This window comes from Arvicanthis niloticus, chromosome 3 (genome assembly GCF_011762505.2).
Source record: "Arvicanthis niloticus isolate mArvNil1 chromosome 3, mArvNil1.pat.X, whole genome shotgun sequence".
In the NCBI taxonomy this organism is placed as follows: Eukaryota; Metazoa; Chordata; class Mammalia; order Rodentia; family Muridae; genus Arvicanthis; species Arvicanthis niloticus.
The window spans coordinates 58,655,608-58,682,596 of NC_047660.1; the positions used below are offsets into that span (position 1 = coordinate 58,655,608).

A 26,989-nucleotide genomic window follows, 5' to 3' on the forward strand; every position below is an offset into this window, starting at 1 on the left:
AGGGATGTCTCCACCATGGCTCATTCTTGTACTATATAGACCATTTAGACTCTGTATCATCCAGCCATATAGACACCCCCCCCCGCCTCCAGTTTTGTTGCTTTTTGCTTGTTTATGTTTGTTTTATCAAGGCAGGCTTTCTCTGTGTAAGCCTGGCTGTCCTAGAACTTGGTCTGTAGATCAGGCTGGCCTCAAACTCAGAGATCCACCTGCCTTTGCCTCTCAAGTGCTGAAATTAAAGGGGTATATCAACATGCCCAGCAAAAGCCTTCTCTTACACACACACACACACACAGAGAGAGAGAGAGAGAGAGAGAGAGAGAGAGAGAGAGAGAGAGCCTTTCACCATCGTCACCTGTACCTACCACCCTGAGAACACAAATACTCCTCAACTAACCCCAGGGTTGTATCCTGAAAAGCCACTGTAAGTTGGAAATGCCAAGCTAAAACTCCACCACATGCACGTACCCTACCAGGCATCCCACACTGGAGCACAGAGCACTATAGGGATCAGAGATTCCTCCTCATGAGTTAGGGACTGATTGGAAGAAGAGACTACTTCCACAGTTCAGCATGGAGAAAGCTGGCCACATGACACCTGGGTTAGGGACAGGCAAACTGGAAATCTGAAGTTACTTCTGAACATGAATTGCAATGAACATAAAGCAAACCCAACAATAGCAGCCCTGTCTTAACAAACTATCTCAAGTCAAGAAATGCCTGTATGGCAATCATCTTCGTCTCCTGGAGTCACCTATTTCCAAACTACACGCAGGTCCTTCTGTCACTCCCTCCTGTCCACTCCCTGGCACTCTACCCAGAGCTAGATACCTTCTCAAGTCCTATTCCATGCTTCAACTCTACAGTCTACCCATCCAATGCCCTCAGTTAAGAGTTGCTGCAGGGCCCTTTTCACAGATCTGTGCCCAATGTCCCTCCCTGGAGAAAGCTCAACCCTCGGGGTCTCTATCAATGCAAAATGGCCCTTGCCTGCAGGAATTCTTAAAACCCTTCCAGAGCACTCATCACAAGTGAGGACAGTACTGTAGGCTTTGATCAGTTAAAACAAACGAAAACTGGTCTCAGAGACCAACGTCTATCCCCTTGACTCCTTTCACTAGTGTTCCGTGGAAGACCATGTTTTTTCCCATGTAGCTTCTCAAAATCCAATGAAATTCAAGGTCTGCCAGCACAATACTTCATCCTGTAAGTATAATCAGGAAATGAATGAGATTATCATGTGCTCTGGAGCCCGAGCAGAGTGTCCTTTGTAGGGGCCTCAGCCCTAGTGAGAGGAGGGAACAGTAGAAATTAACATCAAGAGCCTTCACATGAAACACACACTAATAACCAGGATTTCAAGTCTCGACTCAAAAAAGACACAGCAAAGTGCTGGGGACCAGTGTCTTGGGAGACATCTATATTTAAGGGGAGCTGCCCAGAGGTGGAAGGGTTAGAGGAGGGCTAGAATAGCAAGTGTCACCTCCACCAAGTAAAGTAGGAAGAAGGGTAGAGAGACTGATAATGTCAAAGGCTGCAGAGAACTAGTATGTCCCAAGTAAAGGTTGCTACTATATAAATGGAGAGACCACTATGTATTCAGAATTGCTTTCTTACTCTGCAGAGGCAAAAAGTCGATGCAAAGACCTCTGGGATATATGCCCGGAGTGGTGGCTGCATCCCATGCTCCTGTTAGGCTTCCAAAAAGAGTAGAAAGACACACAGGACAATGACTGTGGGTGAAAGCAGCTTAGAACCATAGTGCAAAGACCAGTCGCAAAAGACAGTACCAACAACCAGTGGCTCTGCCTACTTCTCTAAACCTCAGCAATGACCCAAGCTTCACTTTAGAGCAGATAATTTGTAAGCCAAAGAAAGCTGGCTGTGTGAGCAACATATAGGGTCTAAGAACAAGTGATGAATCAGGGAGTACTACCTTGGAAGATGTCCCTCCTGTCAGGGTGACTATATGCAACCCAGTGTTTGCTGGAATAGCCTCCCCCAGAAGGACGAACAGTGGAACAGCATCTCCTCACTGGTGCTGCTCAGTTTGCATAAACATACACCACAGAGCTGAGTCACCCTAACCCCCACTAAGCAGCACGGTAAGTGTCACAGGACAGAAGAGAAACCAGGTTCTTGATGAATACACCAAGTAGCATTTCCCAAGAATATCCAAAGCCAAATGCACTCGCTTCCTTGGTCTTCCTTCTTCTCAATGGGTTGAGGGATTCATTAGCTTCTCCTCTCCTTCCTAACGGGTGGCCCTGTAGAGCACTTCTAAAGCTTGCGATCTCCCTGCAGAAAGCCGGAGGCCTGCAGCATCGCCATCTTTTTTCAGCTCCCAGACATTGAAGGTTGAGAAATTCTGAAAGGTTAAAGTACCAGATCTGACATGGTGACATGATTCAGAATCCAAGGACATTGTGGAGTCACTTTGGCTAGAAACTTGACTCAGACAACATCACAGAAAGGTTTTGCTTGTTGTAGTTTTGGTTTGTTTGGTTCTAGCACTGGGGATCCAACTGGGGCCTCAAGCATGCCAGGTAACCTCAACCACTGGGTCACACTCCCCACTTAGCATTCTGTATTTGGGAGTAGGTGTGTGTGTGTGTGTGTGTGTGTGTGTGTGTGTGTGTGTATACATGTATGTATTTATGTGACTGCAAGCACATACATGTGTTTGGTGACACATGCCTGTGGGATCCAGAGGACAACCTGTTATCATTCCTCAGGAATGCCATCTACCTTTCTGAGCGTGTGCATATGTGGGTGGGGTGTACTGTGTATATGTTAGTGGGCTGTGTGAACATGTACCTGAGGGTGCATATCTGTGTGAAGTTGATCTCAGGTGTCTTCTTCCATCAATCTCTGCCTTAGTTTCTAAGTCAATCTCTCACTGACCCTAGAACACACCAATTCCACTAGGTTAGATGGCCAATGAGATCTGGGGTTTCATCCTGCCAGCTTGGGGGTTACAGGCATACACCAGTATGCCCAGCTTTTATATGGTTGCTAGAGATCCAAACTCAAGTTTCCATGCTTACTGAGCAGACACTGTCCTGACTAAGCCATCTCCCTCACCCAAAGCCACCCACCCACCCACACACCCTTTTTTTGAGACAGGCCCGAAGATCTACGTCCCTCTGCTTCCCCACCGTTGGGGTTGCAAGCATGCACCACCACCTTCTTGCATAGGTTCTGAGGATAGAACTCAGGTCTTGGAATCACTTTCCCACTTGAGCCACTTCTCCAGCTGCTTCTGTTTTTATTCAGTTTTGGAATCTCAGATTTCCTGGCACTGGTTTCCAGAGGCCCTTGAAAATATTCCCTCATCTCAATCCTTCTCTCTGCTGCAACTTACCAGTCCCCAGCAGGTATGTGGTATGAACCACTGCAGTTCTCTGACAGGCCGAGAAATCTTCTGTAAATATAGCTAACTTCAATTTGCTGGCATAGCATTCACTGCTCCTGATGCTACTCCCACACCTGCCAGCTGCTCTCCAATTTTTCTTTGCCCAACTCTACCACACAGCAGATGGAGGACAATCCCCTCCATCTCACCACCTTGAGCAGAGTGCAATGTCTACATTTCCTCATCTGGTAGCAAAGGGTAACATTTATGTGTCAGCCTGGCTAGGCCAGGGTGCCAATTTTTTTGGTCCAATGCCAGCCTAGATGTCCCTGTGAGGACATGTTATAAGTAGTAGTTAAGTCTGTAGACTTTGAGAAATGCTGGTTATCCCTCACAGTGTGAGTGAACCTCATCCAAACAGAGAGAGAACATAAGAGGAACCACGGAGCTTTTCAACACAGGGACTTCAGCCTGGGACTGCTTGTCCTGGCTAGTTTTATGTCTACCTGACACAAGCTAGAGTCATGTGGTAAGAGAGACCCTTATTTATGAAAATGTCTGAAAGATTCAGCTGTAGGAGGCATTTTCTTAATTGATGTGGGAGGGCCCAAGCCATTGTGGGTGGAGCCCAGGCTGAGCAAGCCTTGGGGAGTAAGCCAGTAAGCAGCATCCCTCCATAATCTCTGCAGCAGCTCCTACCTCCAGGTTCCTGCCTCGTTTGAGTTCCTGTCTTGACTTCCTTCATTCATGAACAGAGGTATGGAAGTGTAAGCTAAATAAATCCTTTCCTCACCAACTTGTTCTTGGTCATGGTGGTCTACTGCAGCAATAGAAACCCGATGATATTACTGTTGGTGTCCAGACTCAGACATCAGTTCCAACCAGGAATCCCAGCATATTGACCCACCCTGCTGGCTCTATGCTTGTGAGGGTCCCTAATCTCAAGCTTACGTTTCAAAGCTGAACAACATTTCTGTCTTTCTGTCTCTCTGTGTCTGTCTCTGTCTCTTGTCATCCCCCCCTCACCACATACCTTGTTGAATTTTCAGAATGTGGAAATCTGAAATAAAAAAAAAAAAATCCAAAGCGAAACTTTTTAAGTATAGAATAGAGTTTATTCAGGGTATGGGGAGGGGAGTCAAGAGGGTAGTAGAGGCAGAGAGAGGCAGAGAGACAGAGGGAGGGAGGAGAAGAGAAGTAGAGGCCAGCCATGAGCACATGGAGAGAGGGGGAAGGGAATGGGGAGAGGGCGGGAGAGAGAGGATGGGACAAGCAGCCCCTAACGTGACACTTTGTGAACACAGATCTGCATCATACTATAGATATTTGCCTCCTCATACAGTTTCAATAAATGTTCCCCATTTGTTGGAAACTTGATCCCAGAGTAGCGGGGACTAGAGCTGTTGGGGTGTGGGGGAGAGACTAATGAAAGTGTGCCCTTAGGAGGGCTTAAGGCAGTGATTCTCAACCTTCCTAATGCTGAGACCCTCATGTTGGCATGACCCCAACTATAAAAAATATTTTTGTTGCTACTTCATAACTATAATTTTGCTACTATTATGAATTGTGATGTAATTATCTGATATGCAGGATATCTGATATTCGAGCCCTGTGAATGGGTCATTTGACCCCAGAGATTCGACCAATAGGTTGAGAACTACCGGCTTAAGGTATTCCTTACAGGAGCTTGGTCAGTTCTCTTGACAGAGATGTTATAAAAGGCCTGGCCCCACACAGTCTCCCTGGCTTCCCTAACTGCAATCCAAGATGAGGTGAATCAGCCCACACTTCCTCAGAGAGACCCTATGCTGTCTGGACTTCCAACCTCTCAAATTATCAACTAACTAAACTCCTTTTCCTTCTTAAGTATTCTGCCACAGCCATTTTGTTGGGCTAATGGGGAAGCTAATACATAGCTTGGGCAAGGATTCCACACCATGGACTTTGCATCATAGGCAAAATTATTAAAATGGTTATATCTCATTTCCTTGGGGCCAAATGTGCAATGTGTATTTGAAATATAACTGAACTGTGTTCTGACTTGCGTTCCCTCTCCATGGCATATCTCATTATGTTTATGAAAATATTCCAACACTTTAAAAATTCCAGATAATGATACATACTATCTGCCCACACATGCATACAATCTACAGACTAGTTTTGGTGGGGAACTTTGACTAATACATGGGTCATGAAAGAAAACTATTATTTATGTACATATATTCTAAGTTAAACCAAAGCAATTGGATACCTTCAATAAATGTATCCTTTGATTTCTAAAATACCATGCCTGTTATATTAAAATCAGTGATTTGCTTAAGGTTACTGAAATGAGACCTTGTTAAAAGACATTAATAATCATGATGTCAAAAAAAATTATACCAGGCTACTAATGGATTTTGAGTTAAAGGAGCAATTACTTCCAGGGGTAATACAAAAGTCATAACTTCATTCAGCTCTTTCAAGTCTCAATCCCTAATTTTCAGCAAAAGCTTATTTCTTAGTGAATGGATCTCCAGATAGCTTTAGAAAAAAAATTACAGCCTTGAACCAGCAGAATCTAAATTATTGGTCCCTAAGAATCATGCTCACAGCAGTATTTTGCTAATAAATAAAATCCTTCATGAAGAAAACCCTCCATAAAGCAAGCACTAAGTGTCCCTGGGTATCTGTCCTGTGCAAGAACAAAGCATTTACCGCAAGGTCTTTGGAGGGGAAAGTGGTATCTATTCAACCCCACAGAGGGTCTCAGTGTAGGGCTTCAGCCATTCTTATTAGGAAAGGCTTCTATTAAACCTCACAAGGTGGAGGGAGCCCAAACTGGCAATAAACACATTTATGAAGCAGGTCTCTATAGAAGCAAAACAGAAACTGCAGGCTTATCTGGGTCCTGCTCTGGATGACATCAGAGACCTTCACAGATGACCATGGCATCTGCTCAGACACTAAAACAGCAGAGCAGGGGTGGACTTGTAGGTCTGCCAGTGGACTCTAGACTCAGAACAATACTCACTCCATATGCATTCTCATATCTGACTTTCTTGAACATAACTAAAGAACAATATTATTTAAAAGCAACAAACTGGGATCAAAGGCAGGCAATGGTAGCACATACCTTTAATTCCAGTACTCCAGTGGCAGAGGAAGAGAAAGACAAATCTCTGAATTTGAAGCCAGTCTGATCTACAGAGTGAGTTCCAGGACAGACAGGGCTACACAGAGAAAATCTCTATCTTAAAAATTCCAAAAAACAAAACAAAACAAAAAACAACAACAAAAAACAAATCAGCAACAAACTGGGACCATCCATTTCAGGTTCTTTGCGATGCTGATTACAGGGTCACACTACAGTAGGTATGGCTTTATTTGTGGGCCAGTCACTAGGCTGGGGAGTCCAGACCATGAAATTAACAGGGATCTGAACTTTGTCCTGCTCTGAATACAAATCTGCCAGTATGTTTTGGAAGTCTGTGCTGCTGCCTGGCATTAAGTTAATATATAACAACAACCACACATCAGAGAGAGGGAAAACCAACAGTTTAACCATACACTCTAGAGAAACCAAAACTGGCATTAACTGCCAAAAAACAAATCAACAAAACCCAGCGACAATCCTGGTGTTCTGGAGGCTCCATCTGCACCATCCATGCTTCCCACATATGTGCAGTTGTTTGCTGGCAATGAGATGGTCCTGTGCCAATGGTTCCTGGTCCAAACTGCACCCACTCAGTGAAGCTTAGGCCCAGAGTTGCAGGGACACAGCAAAGTGATCTGGCTATGCTGGAAGAGTATCAAGTGGTTCCCAGAGAATGCTCCAAATGGCTTTAACACAGATTTCCCAAAATAACTCGCTCTCAGTCAGCACTGATGCCCCCACGTCCCTCCTTATTTAATAAAAATTAGCTGGACAGCAGTCAACCCCACCACCACAAGGAGGAAAGGATGGAGTTCCAGGCACTTTGACAACATGCTTACTCCTCATCAGCCCTTACAACAGCCCAGGCATTTCTGGGTGACTTTGAACAGGCTGCTTGAAGCTCTCTGAGCTTTAATTTCCCCAGGAATAACAATGTCAGATCGGATCAATGCATGTGTTTAAGGGTCAAAACAATACCGAGAAAAACACCACCACCATGTCTCAGGACACTTTTGGGCATTAATTCTTAAAAATAACAAATCAGGATTAGGATAAATAACTTCCATATTTCTAGCACCGGTGTAGAGGAGTCCACCTCTGTCTCTTCCTCTCACAGCCCAGATGCACCAGCAAGGCAGGCCACTGCTTCAGCACAGAGGATCCTAAGGTAGTAAAAGCCTTAGTTGTACCTCCTTGAAAACTGTTTAGCAAGAGTTCCAACATTAGGACACTGCTCTTTTGTGTGTAAAGTTTAAGGGGTGATGATGCCCTTGACCACAGTTACCACCTGCCACCTGATCCTGGTGGGGTGAGAGGGCAGTTTTCCACAGGGAAATCAGGGAGAATGCCAACTGTCCAGAAGACTCCTGTTCTCAGAACATTTGGCATATGTAACAAAACCTATGTTCAATTGGTATGATTTTATACTCCAAAAACACGGCCCTCCTAAAGAGCATCTAAATATGCAAACAAAGCAAAACAGGTGGAAAAAATTACATTTAGTAAGATGTAGAGCACTGGAAATATCAGCAGCCATAACACCGGAAACACGGTGCCTTTGCTATTAGCTTCACAGCAGAATCTCTCCAGCTTTTCCAGTGGGCTACATAAGGGAGGAATGTACCTGTGACTAGGCATCTGCTACAGATGCTCCATACACTCTGACCCCAAATGCGGCAACAATAAATAAATACTGGGGACCTGTGTGCCACTCATCTAGTGTGGGCACCATTGCCCCTGTGTCCCTGCAAGAGTGGTCCTGGCTCGCCGGCTCTGGTTTAATGGAGCAGCTCTGTTTACCCGTCCTGAGTAATGAAGTGTAGCAACACGCTGAGTTTTCCCAAAACCGATACCATCTGCACAGCTCAATGCTTTAACCCTAGCAGAACCACCAGGAATGGGACAGGAATGAGTACATCACGATCTCTGCCCAGAGCCCCACTCTTCCTGTATGTAAACCGAAGCTCCTGGGAAAGCATTCTTCCCATGCTCATCGTCTCGGGCTATTTCTACACTGATCTCACACAGGTGGGCTGCCTTCCAAACACAGGAACCCTTGCGACAGGCAGAGAAAAACGGGAATTTTCTTACAAACAATTTGCCAACAGAACATTTCACTCGGGGCTGGGAAAGCTCAATGGCAGAGCCTATTCTGGTATCTGGAAGCCCTTAGTTCAATTCTAAGCACTACAAAAGCAAACAGAATACCAGCCCCCCAGGAAGACCTTTTATTATGTTTTTTAATTGTTGCTGTATTTTTTAACTTACTGCTGTATGCACACTTGTATGTCTGTGCCACAGGGGCACATGTGGAGGTCAGATGACAACCTGCAGCAGTATATGGGTTCCAAGGATCAAACTCAGGTTGTCACACTGGGTGGCAAGTGCCATTACCTACTGAGCCACCTTGCTGGCTCTTGTTCCAATATTTCTTATATATCAAATACTGTTTGATGCCCCGGGGATGGAAAGAATGAAGGACACGCCTCCTGCACCTACTTATCAGCCTCTGCCAGGCCATGTACAGTGTTGAAGGCCTGTCACCCAAGTCTCTCTGAGTTCTCAGAAGGGCGATAGGAGGCATGGACTTATCTCCAGGAGACAGATGAGGAAGGGGGCAGATGGTGTCCCACAGTGAGCGTGAGAACTTTTGTACACTGCAGCTCCTGAGGACTTTTTCAGACTCTTAATTCCTATGGCCAAGGAAAAACGATGGTTTTAACAGCAGCTTCCAAAGATATCCCATAGAATTAAAGGGAGAAAGAAGGATGTTCCTTTGCTAAAAAAAAAATAAAAAAATAAAAAATCTGAATAAAGGGGGATTTCAGCTACTCAGCCATAAGCAAAATCTAAGACTTCACTGAAATAATTAAATTAATACCAGAACATAGTAGATAATAAATAGATATCAGGATATGGCTAATATCAGATTCACTGAGGAGTTGAAGATATGTCTGTAAGTCATCATTTACGAAGTGCCTACTAGTAAAAGATATTGTACCAGATAATCTATACTTTTATTCCTGAGCTTTGTAGTAAGAGTTGGGGGAAGAGACAAAAGGCAAGCTTCAGAACAGAACACTCAACTCATTTCCAAACAGCCAGGCTTGGATCCCAGGATGCCGCCTCCTGTCCCACTCTCCGATATACTTAGGCCCATGTTTAAAATAACAGTCATGGTATGCATATGCATGCACAAGTCATGGACATCTGCACATGCAAAACCACAGGCACCTACAGATATATATTCATATGAATACGCTGACAACAAAGCCAGGAAAAGATACTACAAAAGGTGGAAACAGCACCTGGGGCATGGTGATCCACCAAGATCCCCGTGTTCAGGAAGCTAAAGCACGAAGGTCTCATGGTCAAGCTCAGCCTGGTGACAACTTCAGTAGTGAGAACATGTCTTGAAAAGCCAAGCCCAACAACCATATGCCAATCATCCTTATGACTTTAGAAACCAAAGTCATAAAAGCACTAGCCAGCCAAATCCATGAGCTAGAAAGATGATTATACACTCTGACAGGCGGGATCTGTGAAAGAAGGGTGCCTTGAACGTATTTAAAAACCTTTGCATTGGGAAAGGGTGGCAAATGTGATCAAAATACATTGTCCAAATTAACAAAGATACTATTTTTAAAAACATAAATGTATATAAAGGGAAAAAAACCCTTAATAGAACACATTATTACCATTAATGAAAGGTTATACAATCATTTCACTTTAAAAATTAAACTCCTATCTGTGACAGAAACAGCCAATAAACAAAGGAGCAGCCAGAAAGATACTCTAGCTGACGAAATTGGTCTCTAAACACGCACACTCCCTCAGGACAAGGGTAGGTAGGATGCCGCAGCCACCATTCCTAGCTCACACCACGCTGTTCTGCCAGCTCAGCTCAGAAAGAAAGTAGAGATAAAGGCGTTCAGACAGGAAAAGAAGTAACACCATCGCTCTTTTCATGTGTCATAATCTCACACAGAAAATATATTAAGGATAACACTAAAAAACCATTTAGCTAGTAGTCCATGAGCTCCGTGAGCCTGCTAGTTAAGATGAATGGAAAAAGAGTAAGCCCCAAGTCTACATTACTGCAATAAACCATTCCCAGGGGAGCTGTAGGAAAGAAATCCATTTAAACAGCATCAGAAAGAATAAACACTCAGGGATACTTTAACAAAGGAAATGCACAACTACACTCAAACACTATAAAACAATGTTGCAATTCAAAACCTCAATAAACGGATTCACCACAGTCAGAATGGAAACCTGCGTGCCTCAAATTAACCTAAGATTCAATGTAAGACCACCAAAATCCCAGCTAATTACACTTCATAAATCCGAAGGCTCAGGCCATAATTCATATGCAAATTTAAGGGACCTAGAAGAGCCTAAATGTTTTTGAAAAAGATATTTTACACCACACAGTTTCAATGTTACCACAAAGCCACAGAAATCAAGACGGTGGTACTGGCATAAGAACAGATATATAAGGCAATTAAAACAAAAAAGGCTCAAATGGAGTCACTGAAATTAGAAATTTGAGGCAGGCAACACCTAGCACTAATTAAAAAGACAATCTGGAATGGGAGAGATGACTGCACACTATTGGTCTAGTGAGAGTCTAAAATCAAGAATAAGGAACACAGCTCAACAACAAAATGACATCACCCAGTTAAACTGGCAAAGGACTTGATCAGACACATATGGAAAGACACATATCACCAATAAGCACATATAAAGATACCAACATCACTACACATCAAGGGAATGCATCTCAAAACCAAGGAGGCCATGCTTCCTGCACTGAGACAGCAGGACTTATGATGGATGCCAGAAGTGGGAGAAGGGGCGAATGTGGAACTGTTACTTAATGGGTGGAGTTTCAGAGGGATGGGGGAGATGGTTCAGAGGTAAAATGCTTTCTGTGAAAGCATAAGAAACTGGGTTCAGATCCCACACAAAGCCAGGTGTGGCCATTCACACCTGTAACCCCACTGCCTGGAATGGGGGACAGAGACAGAAGGGACTTGAAGGCAAACCAGCAGAGCCAACAAATATTAAGTTCCAGGTTCAGTAAGAGACCCTGTCTCAGGGAGATAAGTCAGTGATTAGAACAGACTGCTTGCTCTTCCTGAGGTCCTGAGTCCTGTTCCCAGCACACACAGAATCTCACAGTATCTATTACTGAAGCTCTAGGATGTCTCTGCCTTCTTCTGACCTCCACCTGCACCAGTCACACAAATAAACAGTGCACATACATATGCAGGCAAAGGCACTCATGTTAAAATAAAAAAAACTGAGAGAGAGAGAGAAAAAGAGAGAGGGAGAGAGAAAGAGAGAGAGAAGAGAGAGAGACTGAGTCTCTCCTAAGTGAACAAGGCAAAGAGAAGTCATATATAGCAAAGAAGTCCCTTGGTCCCTCTGTCATGTGAGAATTTCTGTGAATCACGAAGCATTATTTACCAGACATCATATCTGTCATGTCTAGATTTTGACCTTACAGCCTCCTGTGACAAATACACTTCTGCCCAGGACACCTCATTATATGGTATGCTGATAACAGCATTCTGGATGACAGACTAAGATACCATCTAAGCTGAATGGTCCACTGAGGAAATTTAAAACACAGAATATTTCCTATATCTAACATAGACATTTCATTTAAAAATCTGAAAGTAAAGTTCTTACCCTTTGCCCTGCAAGCATAATGGCCGAGTTAGAGTTCCAGATACCTGACCCACCACACACACACCTCAGCCATGCTGGTACATGCTTTCGAACCTACTGCTGATGAGATAAGGACAGGGAGCCCTCTGGCCAGCCAGGCCAGCCGGGCCAGCCTACTTGGAGGGTTTCAGGCCAGTAAGAGACCCTACCTTAAATCTAGAAAAGTAGATAGATGGTGGACTCAATGAGGGACTCAGGGTAAAGGCATTACTACTAAGCCTAGCAACCTGAGTCTGGTCTCTAGGACCCACATGGTGGAAGGAGAAAGTCAGCTACTGTGAGTGGACTTCTGACCTCAATTTGAGCACCATGACATGTGCGTGCGCATGCACACATCATGCATGCATACATGTAATAATAAATAAAATAAACTTCTAAAAAAATGTGGATGGCTCCTGATGAACGACAGCTTAGACTGATCTCCTATCTCTTTATGCACAAGCACATACATGTACCACACATACATGTGTCTTAGCACACATAAACACATATAGTGTCTCCCTCCCACCAAAAAAAAAAAAATCTGTGTTCTCTTGGAACACTAGACATACTGCCTTGTGGACATGGTACTAGATACTGTCTACACCGCTTCCTTTGAAATTCTTATAATGTCCCCAATGTCATCTTGCATGGCATTCAGGGAGAGAAGCGGGATGTGGCTACCATACAGCACCCCACTCCACCCATATGTCTCCCAAAAGCTTTAGTGGAGGCCTGATTCTGCAAATAGTGTCAATGCTAACTAGTAATTCCTCTGTCCAGTATGGCCCCAAGAGGCATGTCCATCTAAACCAGAGATGCAAAGATGACAATGTCCTGATTCTCAGTGTGAAGCACTCACAGACTCACAAGAGATGAGGCAGCAACACAAGAGGAGGTCACACCCTGAGCAAGACACATTTTATTGGGAGAACAAAGAAGAATGAAAGGAATCACTCCTCTGATTTACCTAAGGCATGCCATGTTGGTCAAACTAACAGCTGCCTGCACTCTCGTGAAAGAGTGTTATTTTCATCCACATATTAAGGGGAGGGGACTCTTATTTTGACAAGCCCTCTTCAAGTAGCCCAGGCTGTCCTTGAAAGGACAAATTTTCTGCCTCAGCCTCATAGTGCTGAGACAAGGGGAGTGACCCATCATATCTAGCTCTTATTAATTCTTAGTAGTTAAAAGCAATGATGAATCCAGAACAGTGGTGTTCACATCCACTAGACTTCAGGGAATAATGGAGCCAAACAGTATGACCTTGAACTTGAGCTAGAAAGCTAACCAAGGACAAATGGTAACTTATGACTTCTAACACAGATAAGCCCAGAGTCCACTCACAGGCAGGGAAGAGAGGAAGAACTTAGCCAGCAGCAGCACATTGTGGACCTGCCAGCTTAGTAACCTCTAGCAGCCAATCAGCCCATAGTTGTGCTATTATTATTTGAAAAAAATAGACCTTCTTTCAAGAATACCAGGCTTCAATTTACAGAAAACAAAGCAGATTCAGTCAATTACCTCAAGGCTAGGGTCATTTTAAGGTCTCGTGCCAGGATGCAGTGCACTTAACCTGTCCTTGGACTTGATTGGACCCATTAACAAGAGACCTGGTTTTCCCCAGAAAATAACAGTTTTGCTTGCTTGTGTGTATGTATGTGTGTGTACATGTACATGTGAACCTTTGCACATGTGCTGTGTGTGTATATATGCATACACACATGAGTATGTGTGTTTGTGTGTGTGTGACATGAAAAGTAGACATTAAAAGGAAACTATAATGTCATGAGGAGAAGAGAGATACCATAATTTACCGTATTTTCCAACTTTCTGCCCGGGGTTATGTTACAAGTAACAGATCTGATCTAAGGGGCCCTCCCAAAGCCATATCTGGTGAAAGAGGTTAAATAAATGACATGAAGTGACCTCAATATGGACTTCAGACCTGTTTGTTGTACTGCAGTTCAGCATAACTTATGCAGGTAATTCTTAGAATGCAGTGTCACAGCAAAGGCAGATCAAAGGAGTGTAAGCCTCACACAGTAGCCCATGCCTTCAATTGCAGAATTCAGGAGGCAGAGATAGATGGATCTCTGTCAGTTCAAGGCCAGCCTGGTCTACATAGTGAGTTCTAAAGTAGCCAGAGATACAAAGTGAGACTCTAAACAAACAAACAAACATGAATGAATGAATGAATGCATGAATTCCCAGTATGCCTGTCTTTTCTTCTCTTTTCCCTTCTGCTTTCCTTTCTTTCTTTTTCCCTTTCTTTGTTCTTAGTAGAGTTCTCATTATAATAACTTAGACCAGCCTGGAATTTGGGGTCTCCTGCCTCAGCCTCCTGAGAGCTGGGATAACAGGTGTACCACCACACCCAAAGCCAGAGTTTTTGGTGTTGTTATTGTTGGTATTTTTAATATTCTGATCTCATAACAGGTATATATAGATTCAGTAGGCAAACCAGGGATAAGTATGAGTATGCATTCCAACAGAGATCACCCAGACGCCCACCATCAAACCTGAGCCACCCACCAAACCCTGAGTCACTAGCCCCCTATACCTCTTCCTTTGAAATCATCCCCCAGACACCTGTAACATCCAATGTCACCTACATGGCTGCATGGGAGAGAAGCAAGGTGTTGCTACTATTGAGTCCCCCTCGATATCCACAGGAGCTATGTTCCACGAGTCCCAAAGGAGTCATGGTGCTGCAGACACTGCATATAGAGGACTATATGTACTGTATTTTCATATGTACACATACTATGATAAAGTTTACTTTATGTGCTGGGCACACAGTAAGACTCACAATAACCAATAACGATACAATAGAATACACTTAAGGAAAAGTTACTTAAAATGTATGTTATTTCTATAGAACTTTCTCCCATTTATTCTCAGGCTGCAGCTGACTCTGGGTACTTGAAACCATGGGAAGAGACAGTCCAGTGAGTAAGCTTGAAAACCATTGCTGAGATAGATCCATGGCCATCCTGTCATCCTGACAGTCTTGTCTCTCCAGCTCCACCCTCCACACAGAAACAGTAAGATCAATCAGATCTGTCCCGTGGGCTCTAAGCTGAGGGTCACTGCCTCAGTCCTGCAGGACTGTAGGTGCTGAGGACAGAACACAGCCTATGGGCAATGCTTTCCATGTGGCTTCAGGCATGGATGACAGAGGAGCCATATCCTTGGGAAGACCATGCAGATCTGGCTAGTAGTAGCTTCTGAATTTCTCCCTGCTGAGGCAAAAGCTGGTTCCAGTCCCAGTGGGGAAGTGTCTTCTCAGACCCAACTCCATGAGAAAGGTGTGTCCTGGAGGAGTATAGGGGTGCACGTGTAACCAGGGCTCACTAGGCCCAGTCTTCCTCACACTGCACATCCCAGGGAAAAAAACAAACATGCATTCTAGACATTTGTTTCCCTTTGAATTCTCTATCAAAATTAACTAGATGTAAGCAGGCCGTGGTAGTACACACCTTTAATCTCAGTACCTGGGAGACAGAGACAGCTGGATCCTGAGTTAGAGCCCAGCCTGGTCTACAGAGTCCAGGATAGCCAGGGTTACACAGAAAAACCCTGTCTTGAGAAAAAAAAAAGTTACTAAATGTGTCCAGGGAGTTTTCCAGTGACCTGGAGGGATGTCTAGAAAGGGTAGCTGTCCCAATTCAGAGCAGCAGGACCCAAAGCTCTCCAGCTGACTGAGTCTCAGTTCACAATGATCTTTTATCCCAGGCTGATCTGCACAGATTACTACTGTCTTCATCTCAGAAGAGCATCCCATTGGTAAAGCTCAAACGCGCCAACCTGGGGACAAAGATGCCCTGTGTGGAGGGGAAGATGTGGCTTCTACATACTTTTCAAGAAAGCCTAAAAAAACAGAGCCATTCTGATGGCTAGCAAGTCCTCCTTCCTAGAGAGACCCTTCCATCCAGAACAGAAGGGAAACTGAGGCCAGCAGCAATGTCTACCCAAAAAAACAAAAACTGTGATAATCTTGAGTCAGCCAATTCAGTGGTTCAGCATTTAATAATCCAGAAATTTAATAAGCCCCTCTGCTTCAGAATAGCTATTACATGGGGTTTAATTTAATTAATCTCAGCAGGCTTAAAAAGAAGCCCTAGGAAGACATGAAAAAGTCCTAGGCAGAACTGGAAATGGAAGAAATTCGGCTTCCAAGTCAGACGTGCAGATCACGAGCTGCAGTGGTTTGGCTCTGGGATGTTTCTCAAGGGTGCTCTGTGCTCCATCCTCTGCCCATGGAACTATTAGAAGGTGTAAGACGTAGGACTGAGTGAGAGGAAGTAGGTCACTGGAGGCATGTCCTTGAAGGCCCGACCCCTTCCTGACCACCATGAACTGAGCATCTCTGCACAATCACACTGATGGGCTCTCTCACAGGCCCAAGCACAGCAAACATGGTGCCAGCAGGCGTTGCCCCTTCCCCTTCCCTTTCCCATTAGATTACATTCCTAAAGCTAGCCCCCAAGGTCTATTCCCTTATTTGGTCACTGACTCATTCCTGAGACTAAACATCAAGGTCCAGCAATCAAAATTCATTTATTTAACTACACTGGCTAACCTGTCCAATGAGGACTTATCAACTCATCCAAGCACAGACTTCCTTCTCCCTTTTCCCCTTAAAAACCAGTTCTGCAGAGACACCTGCTGCTGCCTTTGCAGAGGCAGCTGCTCCCCACACCCCCTCCTGTTTGTCCCTTCAGGGTAATAAAGTCTCCTTTGTGCAGAGAACTTGGAGTCTGGTTATGTTCTGTGCCGACACTAAGGCTCCCCTCATGCACATGCCCACCACCATGATTGCCACAGGCCCCGGACGACAGACCAACTTCTGAAGTGAAGACCTCAAATAAACTTTTCCTCCTCGCAACTTGTTTATCTCAGGCTTTTGTTACAGTCACAAGAAGCCATGAACATAAAAGGTTTGACCCATCCACCTGCTAGCATTTGAGTACTGCAATGTGGTAAATTAAAGACATGACCTTGTAATGTTAGACCTCTCTGCCTCTGTGTTTTACCAGAAGGCTTCTAGGTCAGAGCCCATTGAGGGTAAGCACTTTGTATGAAGAGGTCAGATTACAAACAAGGATTAGAAAGAGTTCTTCCTCCTCCAAGATCACTTCTGTGAGAAGATGCCTAGCGGGCTCTAAGCCCTGCACATTCTTTTGCATGCTGAGCCAACAAAAAGCAGCACAGACCATCTGCAGGCACAGCAACAAGGCAGGAGAGTCACCTGTATTGCCTGGGTCACCCACAATCTCACTTCCTAACCCAGCTTCCCTGAGAAGGAAAAGTCTAGAATGGCTTCCTCCTTCCCTCTCTCAGCAAAGGGGATTCAGTAAGAGATGATGAGCTATTTATCATTCAAGTTCAACTAAGATTAGATCATGGGAACATGTCCTCTGATATGCTGATACTCAGGTCAGCACAGCTGCATGGTGCCCTGGGACTGGAGGGACCTGGGGTGGGTGCCTGGGATATCCTGCAGGGTCCCTGGAGAAGGAGTTGCTCTCAGATGGACAGCATGGCTGCTGTGTCTGTTGCTGGTTAGGAAGAACTGCAGTGCGAGATAGTCAGGTGTCATTAGGACAACTGCCGTGTATCAGCTTCCCTCCAGGTTGAAAGCTTCCATCTTTGAGGGAAACTTCTTTAGAAGTGCACTGTGGTTTGAATGAAAATGGCCCCCATAAACTCATAGGCAGAGGCAGTATTTGAATAAGCAGCCTTACTGGAGTAGGTGTGGTCTTGTCGGAGGAAGTGTATCTCTAGGGATGGAGCTTTGATGTTTCAAATGATCAAACCAGGACCAGTGTCTGTTTGTCTCCCTCTTCCCCTCCCCTCTCCCCTACCTTCTCTTCCTGCTGCCTGCCAATCCAGATGTAGAATTCTCAGCTCCTTCTCCAGCACTATGTCTGCCTGCTTGCCGCCATGTTTCCCACCAAGATGACAATGGACTAAACTATGAACTAAATGCTAACACCAATGAAATGTTTTCCTTTATAAGAGTTGTCTGACAATAAAACCCTAACTAAGACAGAGTGTAAGGGGGAAGTAAAACAACAGGATTTTTAGGTTAGGATGTTTACAAGGGAGTGAAACAATAGGATGCTCCAGGAGGAGCTAAAATACTCTATTCTGAAGGGAAGTGCCTTAAGACAAGAAGTAAACAACACAAAAATAGGTTCAGGAAGTCCCTGAAACTGACCAGCTTCACTAGGCTCCTCCCTCATCAAGAATATACAAATAGTAAGGACTCCCGACAGTCACTCTCAGACAAGCTCAGCTGACTAGAAGAAATAGAGACCAGCTAAGCACCCTTGAAAAGACCAGCTGAGCTGCTTGGAAGAGACTGAGATCAAATGAGCCTTCTAGAAAGGACACTCTCCATCCCATTGATCTGCTTACAGGTTGTGTAGTATGTTCCAGAGGCCCAGCTTTTTGAGCTGTCACCCACACTGGGGTGGGCTTCATTTCTACTCCTGTAAGAAGCCCCAACAAAACTTGTGGTGTCTATACTTTGGTTCCCTATTTGGGGAGGGTAAATAGACATTTGTTCCAGTCTCCCTAGAAAGCTGACACACAACACTTGTCATCAGGCAGTTCTGTTGCGATGAGATGACAGAGTACCATGGCAAAAAAAAAAAAAAAAAAAAAAACTAGGTTGCATGGTATATACTGTATTATAGCATGGCCTGCCATCTCCCATGGCCATGATAAATAAAACATCACAAAGTCAGATCAAACTCAAAAGAAATCCAGAGGCAATCCAGAGAGCAGTAACAGACTATAAAACTCCTGGCTGGTACATCACCTGTCATGCACTGACATACATGGTAAGCAACAAAGGACCACATACATGATGGGGATTTCATAAAGTTCTATTACCTGTGACCCCAGCCACCTAGCTTTGTGTAAGTACACTCTGACATTTGCAAAACAGTATTATCTAAGGACAGAGTACTCGTTTTTCTTTCATATTCTTACCACACCTACCCACTAAATGAATGTTCCAAAGAAGCTTCCACAGTGCTTATTCAGAATTCCACTGCTAAAATGACAGCGTGTCCAGGACCTGAGACCATGTGCAGGGGAGCTGACATGGCTGGTAGCTCACTCCTGAGCACTCTGGAGCAGCAGAGCCCATCTTTCTGGATGGGTGTCCCATCATGGTCCCCATCCGTGCCTCTTTGGGACCGAGACCATGGCCAAGCCTGGGACCAAGGCATCACATGGGAAAGAAGCCTGTCCCACAGTCCTGACAGTACAAGGACACAGAGAGAGGCTCTAACACCAAGGTTCAGTTAGTTCACCCTGGTAAAACAAGAAGGCCCTTCAACAAGAAGGGCCGGGCACTGGCCCTGGGGATTTCAGGTTTGTTTCAGGAGATTAAGAGCAGAAAAAGCATAGAAAGCTGCTAAGTAACTCTCAACCCAGCATTAAAAGAGCAATTTGCTCATTCCTTCTGACAAATGCTTCATTACTGTGATTCTTTAGCATTAACATTTAATTTTTCTCATTGAAATATATAAACTCACTCTGAATACAACTAAACCTTCACTAAATATTAATACATTCTCTACTGTTCAAATGAGCACGGAGAGGATGTTATTTCAGACGGATCCATGAACATTTAAGCAACTGCCATTCCTTTGAAGGCCTGCTTTCTAAGCCCCATTCAAGCTGTGGGTAAGGCCTCTGACAGGGCTAAATCCACACAATGGCAGCTAGTCTTTACCGTCATACTGAGTGGCCTGTGTGCTGGCTATACAAAAGTTTCCCTCTCACTTAGTAATTGGGCAGCCGAACAAATACAGTGAATCAATTCTTCCCAGTTGCAATCCGCATTTAAATATGTGAGGTCAGTCTAACAGCAAACGCCCAGTATTTGCAGCTCTGCACTGCCCAGCAAAACCAAACTAACACCATCGTCTAACTTTTCCACAGAAAGAACAAATCATGAGCAGGATATGAGTTCACAAACTTCTCCCTTATATAATTAGTGTCACCACATAGCCAGGGCTAATTCAGCACCAAAATAAACTGGGAGCAGGCAGTCCATTCCAGGCTTCCTTCTGAGGGCGCACTATGCTTGCTGTGGGCCACTTGCTCAAACCTTAGTGTCTCAGATCAACTTAGTTTTTAATAACTTGTCAGGATATTTCTTCTACTTGCCAGGATATTTTGGGATAATTGTTGCATGGGATTTGATTTAATTAATCTCAGCAGGGTTCAAAGAAAGCCCATAAGGGCAACATGAAAAATGTCCTTCAGATGTTCTATTATTAAAAGTTGAATAATCACATTACCATATAAGTATAACGAATGCCACCATTGCAAACCTAGACCTAAGTAAAGGGAAATGGCTCATCTGATAAAGGCTAAGCCAAAGCCAGATGACACAAGTTTGGTCCCTGGAACCCACAAGGTGGAAGGAGAGAACCAACTCCAGAAAGTTGTCCTCTGGCCTTTATACATGCTTGAGGTAAGCACATATATACACACACCTAAAGAAATCACTGGTGTACAGCAAGACAGTGGTGGTGCATGCTTTTAATCCCAACACTGGAGATGCAAAGGTAGGAGGACTCTGAGTTCAAGGTCAGCCTGGTCTTCAGAGGGGAGTTCTAGTACTGCCAGGACTACACAGAGAAAGTCTGTCTCAAAAAGAGAAAAAGTCAGACTGGATGGGGACTGGGGGGTGCTGCTGTGGAGCTCAGAGGTGGAGCACTTGCACACCATGTATGACTGAACCCTGGCATCTACATTCACCACCTAAAACAAACAAACAACCCTGGGCTGGAGAAATGGCTCCATTGTTAAGAGTACTTACTGCTCTTGCAGAGGACCGGGGTTTGGTTCCCAACACCTACATGGTGGCTCACAACCATTTATAGCTCCAGTTCCAGGAGATCCAACATTCAATGTGTATGCACCATTCATACACACAGAGCACAGATATACTTGCAGGCAAAACTCCCAAATACATAAAATAATCTTTAAAAACCAAACAACCTGCTAGTTCGGCAGCAGCTGTCCAGTGAGTAAAAGAAGTGAAGCTGGAATGAACCTGCACAGCTGGACAGACAATGTAAAGTTTATACATTCTTTCAAATACACTAGAAACAGGTAGTTTGTAACATAATTCTAGACAATAGATCTGATGCTAAAGAGAGACCAAGTCAGACAGGGTGTGGGAAAAGTGGCACTGGTTTGGAATGATGCAGACCTAGAGGCACTGGAACACTCCCATCAGCTTTATGGCACCAATGCTCTCCAACACCAGGCCTTTGTTCCCAGTGCACAACAGCATCTTCCAAACTGTGCCCCAGGAGAAGCTTGCAGGAGTAGACCTGGTGATGAGCCGCAGTGCCTGTCGTACTTCCCAATTCTCAGAACACAGCAGAGAACCACAGATCTGCAAACTGAGTGTACTCCATGTGGAGCTTAGGACAATTCAGAAATGCAATGGTAACACACCTCTTGCAGCCTCCTGTCACAAGCCACCCAGGCATTCCCAGATACATCCTCAAAACTCCCAGAATGCCTAACAACACTTCTAAGCCGTCTACCAATCGTTCTACTTAACACTCCGCCTTTGGCAGCAGCACTTCCCAAACGTGACCGTGTGTGGAATGCTTTACAACAGTCCAATGCCTAGGTCTCATCTGAAACTAACCACAGTTTCAGCTGTGGGAGCGGACAGCCATCAATCTGTTAATGATAGGTAGTTCCAACATACAGCAGAGCTTCTGAACCCTTCAGCTGAGACAGTTTTCAATGTGTGTCCAGGAAACTTTTTTTCCATATTGCAACATAGCAACATCAGGTCCTAATAAAAGGTTTTCCCGAATGGTAATTTAAAAAAAAAAAAAAAAAAAAAAAAAAGGAATATAATCCCCAGAGTGATGGCAGTTAGAAGTGAGGGCTTTGGAGAATGAATGGTTAAGTCATGAATGGATTAAGATCCCTATAAAAGGAGCTTCAAGGGAGCTGGAGAGGTGGCTTAGTCAGTGTCTGCCATTCAGATATGAGGACCTGAGTTCATACCCACAGCCCCATAGCACTCATGTGAAACACACAGTGTGGTACCCCAAAGCTGAGGAGGGTAAAAAGGGCGATCCTGGGGTTTTCTTGGCTTCCAGTCTAGGCAAGTAAGTGAACTCTAGGCTAAGTGAGATCCCCTCAAGAAAAATTATATATATAAATTTTATGTGCAATATATAACATATATTAATATAGAATATATTATTATAAATTAACATGTCTTATATATTATATATCTATGTTATATAATATATATATATATATATATATATTTTTTTTTTTTTTTTGAGAATGCTTGAGCAAGAAACTGGATATAGACCTCTGGTCTCTACATATATGTGTGTGTACACACACATCAAAGGGTGGGGGCTTCAGAGAGCCTTCTGGCCCCTCCATTTGCCATTACGTGACATGGGAACATATAATGCCTGTACCTTTAGCCCCTTCCATCAGTTCTGCCCTGTGAGGCTACCACAAGAAAGCTTCTCCAGACATGAAACGTCTGTGTTCTTGACGCCTGGCTTCCTAGGCTCCAGAAAAGAGATGTTTCTCTTCTTTATAAACTACACACACCAGTCATAGCAGCAAAGACTAAGCCAGCTGCTATCTCCAGCTTTTAGAAATGACAACTGAGGCACAGAGAGGTTAACACTTTCACAGATCACACAGCTGACAAACCATGAGGCCAAGGACTGAAATGCTAAGAAATTCTCCTTTCCTCTGACGTCGTGTACCACACAGCCCACTCAGCTTCTTGCTCTGTCTTCTCCGAAGACTTTCAGCCTCAAGTGACTCCTGGCCAAGAAACAGAAGCAAAATCGTCCTATCCCCTCAAACGTACTTGGATAAAAACTGGTAACAAATTCAGGTCTAATTTCAAGAGAAGACACTGGAGGAGGAGGCAGAGTGCGCAAGGACGCACACACAGTGGTTTATGCCGAGTCACAGCCATCCATCAACCCTACCAGACGGAGCTGAAGGTTTTTAACCTCTGGGGATGTGGTCATGTTTAAATAAGGGGTCTGATTTGCTTCTATCTCTTCCACATGAGCTCATTGGTTTGTTCCATTATAAAACGTATAGGAAAGAAGGAAACATGATGACATACGGACAGCTGCTGAGTTGAGAGAAACCACAGCACCAGAAGCGCATTTTCTCACTACAACAGAAAAGGAAACTAACTACCTGGGAAGTCCTGAACTCACATATCCTAGAGCCACGGCTGTCAGACACCTGTGGCATACAGGAGGTTGGTTATCATACAGATATCCCAGCACCTGCCCAGCATCCACAAGGCCCTGGGTTCCTCCTCCAGTATCACAAAAAAAAAAAAAAAAAAGATGAACAAGAAACATACTTCCAGGTTACTGGCCTGCATTCCCAAGTGTCTACTTAAAAGGCATGGGGGCAACCTGTCCCCCATGAGGACCAACATGTCCCCACACCTAGATTACGAGTCACATCACTGGCATGCAACCGTAAGAAGCAGCCTGTGGGGTCCTGGCTGTCTCCTCTCTAGTCTCTGCTTATGCTGCGTAGAAGATCCTATCAGCTCCTGCCCTTGCCAACCTGTGCTTTCTCGTCTTCTGGAGGGCTTTCCCTGGTCTCAGAACTCCTGGGAGCTGCACGCCCTCCCACGACCACCACTTTTTCTCTTCACTTTTCACACGCCCACATCTCCTGCTAAACAAGATGATGAGCCTCTTCGTGAAAACCGTCGGATTGGTTAGCATTTAGCACATAAACAACACCCAGCACACGCTAAGTACACGTATCCCTGCAAACCAAAATGGACAATACAACCACACACGCCTGTGACAGACGGCAGGTACTGTAAGTCTGAATGGCTCCGACCATCGCTGCACCATTCACGGATTAGAACAAAGAACAAAGCTCTTACATTACAGGGCACACTTCATCCCCTTGAAGAGTAGCAACCAAGCACATTTCTAAAGCAAAGGTTATTTTTCTTCTGCCACAGAAAAGTCCCAACCCACTCAGATGTGTTTAAAAGTACACATGTAAACTGGGATGCAAGGTCCCTTTATCTTTAGAACCTTTGCTGTCTGAGCACCAGGGCCTGAGCTCTGAACTGGAATGTTAGCACTCCAGCACAGCACACTGACCCATTTGGGTCACTTAGTACAACACCTTCCCCACTACCTCTGAGACAGCTGTACTGGAACTTGCTCTGTAGACCAGGTTGGCTTTGAACTCAGAGAGCCACCTGCCTCTGCCTCCCAAGTGCTGGGTTTAAAGGCGTGTACCACCACCATCCAGCTTACTCCAGCACTTTTTAAGGTTTGGGCTACAGGACTGGGCCCATTTTATCCCAGGCTTCCCATCTAGTGCCATCACACAGTAGGTCTGATCTCACCCTCCCTTTGCACTTGCTTCAGATGTGGACAAGGACTCTTCTTTCCTAGTTCAATACCATGTGCACCAGGCACAGATGTGTGAAATGCTAACTAGGAGGGACAGAAGAGAGCAGGCAGTTTGGTGGCCTAAGGAAGCTGCTTACAGCTAAGGATCTCTCAAGACTCTCCCCACTCCAAATCCCAGTCTGGCCTTGCCAAGCCAGTCTCTGATTCTTTGCCAGGGACACCAGGAAACCCACTCTGTCACTCCATTAACAGGGGCTAAGGGGCAAGCAAGGCTGGCTAGCCCTTCTCTATCCAAGTAGATATACAGACTTCTCTGCAAGCTCATCAGTCTTATAGCTAACTCCCAAGAGGCAAATATGTGATCTCCAAAATCAGCAGTGTCTGAGCTCCTCGTGTCCTACATAGGCACCAACTGATACTGCTCCTGAACCGTGTGTGACTGTGTTTTCAGACAAGGAAACCAGGTTCTTTAAGCTGTTCATCCACAGAGGCAACAGTCTCGTGTCTGAGACACTTACTATGGGTACTTTTACCTGTGTCCACCAATGTGTTCAATTGCCACAGTAAATAGACAGAACTACATTAAAACAGCATTTGCCAATTTCTGCATTTGCCACACGCCACTGCTCCTTGGGGACATGTCAAGCATCACACCCTAGCAGAGCCAAAACAGGGTACAGATTCCTCTGGCTCCTCACACTCACAGGTCCTGCTTCCCTGTCCTGTTCTTTCTCTTCAGTTCAGCAAGCAGAACCATCTACCTCTGTAGAAGACGCTGAGGTGAAATACTTGCCCCAGCAAACTATAGGCTACAGTCACAGATACACAGGAGAATTCATATGCCTCTAATAAGCTAGACAGTCATGGACTCAAATCTTACTGCTGACAGTGGGGCTCTGGACATGGCGGTTTCCCTGAACCTCCAGATTCCACTGTGGAGCAGTGAAACCCAGCTGCCACCATCTGAACCACAGGGAACAGACGACATGCACAGATGTTTTCTCCCTCCTCCCAAGAAGCCCATAACCACTCCTGCATGAAACGTATGCCTATAGAAAGCTGTTCATCCTTGCTGCTCTGGGAAGAATCAGTCTTCTAACACACCTGAACGTATACATATTCCTGTGATGTTTCACTCCAATTATGCCATTACATGTCTCAAAGGCGAACGTTTTCTTCTTAAATCTTTAAGGCTTCATCCAAAAGAGAAAGGAAAACTACAGATGATTCTACACTAAATGTGCAGTTAGTTCTACTTCTACACTCAGGAAAAAGAAGGAAAATAAAGCTGCTTTCCACACCGAGCTGTCGGGCCAGGCGTACAAAGCCCCGAGTCCTAAGGCCAGTCCTGGGATGCAGCTGGCTGCTCTACAAATTTGTTTCTTTATTTCTGGGCCATGTTTCCTGCTATGTAGAATCTAAGGTCCCTTCCAGTTAGTAAAGTTCATGCCTCCAGCAGTCTCCTTCAGTCATCTTGCCTTCTGCTCATAGAAGAGAAGACTGACCAAGGTTTAAGACTACATAATGAAATAGAAATTAAAAGACTCATGAAGCCACAGGGCTCTCAGAGACCCAAAGGTCCGTTGTACTAAAGTGAAACTGAACTGACAACTGACACAGGGGCCAGTTAGCAATATACTTTTTATGATGTTTTCTTCCCAACGTCCCACGTCAAAGATAGGAAGCAGGCTGCAGGCATAGATGAAGAGACAGCCAGGCTTTCTGAAGGACATCAGCCATTTGACTTTTCCCCAGGCACTGTCCTACAAGAGTAGACTCTGTGCCCTAAACTGGCACACACAGCAAAATAAACAAAACATGTCAAATAACAACCTCATTTCCAAAGCTGAATGCCCGGCCTGTCTGAGGTCAAGAAGTCACATGGCCCCATGAGACTTAAGTCAAACAACACAGCCATGACAAACATGACTGAGGCAGGCTTACCTTCTCTGAACACACCCTTTCCTCATCTGCAAAAGGGGCCAGTGGTGGATCTTCCTTTACAGAGACTGGAGGAAGATTTCAAATGAGTATTACTGCTTGGCACAGTGTTTGGCAAATGCTGTGTGATCATCACATTAATGTTGATAATGTCATCATTCTAGGACTGCATGTCCAATTCTACTTCAACAGACAGACACAGTGGCAGATGGAGAGGCCTGAGAGCCAGGCAGTGTGCTCCTGTGGAAATGCAGAAGCCCTTGTGACACTTCCAGACTTTCTAGAACAAACAAACAAACAAACAAAAAAACCTATATCTGTGAGGTAACTCAGAGCTGACTGGAAAGGAGGAAACTGAGCCTAGTGGTGTTCTTGGCCTGTGGGGGAGGGAGG

The 26,989-nt window shown here is 44.7% G+C and overlaps 1 protein-coding gene across 6 annotated transcripts in view; it reads right to left on the reverse strand.

Annotated features, from left to right (window-relative positions):
- The window catches only part of Spata13 (spermatogenesis associated 13), a 122,833-nt gene that overhangs the window by 94,254 nt on the left and 1,590 nt on the right, over window positions 1-26,989 (reverse strand). For 2 of the 6 annotated variants that reach the window (XM_076930907.1, XM_076930902.1), the window contains exon 1: window positions 6,471-6,701. The exons of 2 other annotated variants lie outside the window; for them this stretch is intronic. The gene's annotated coding sequence lies outside the window, so the exon portion shown is untranslated. Of the gene's footprint in view, window positions 1-6,470; window positions 6,703-26,599; window positions 26,665-26,989 lie in introns of those variants that run through there. 2 more of the 6 variants (XM_076930905.1, XM_076930904.1) reach the window with 2 other exon arrangements.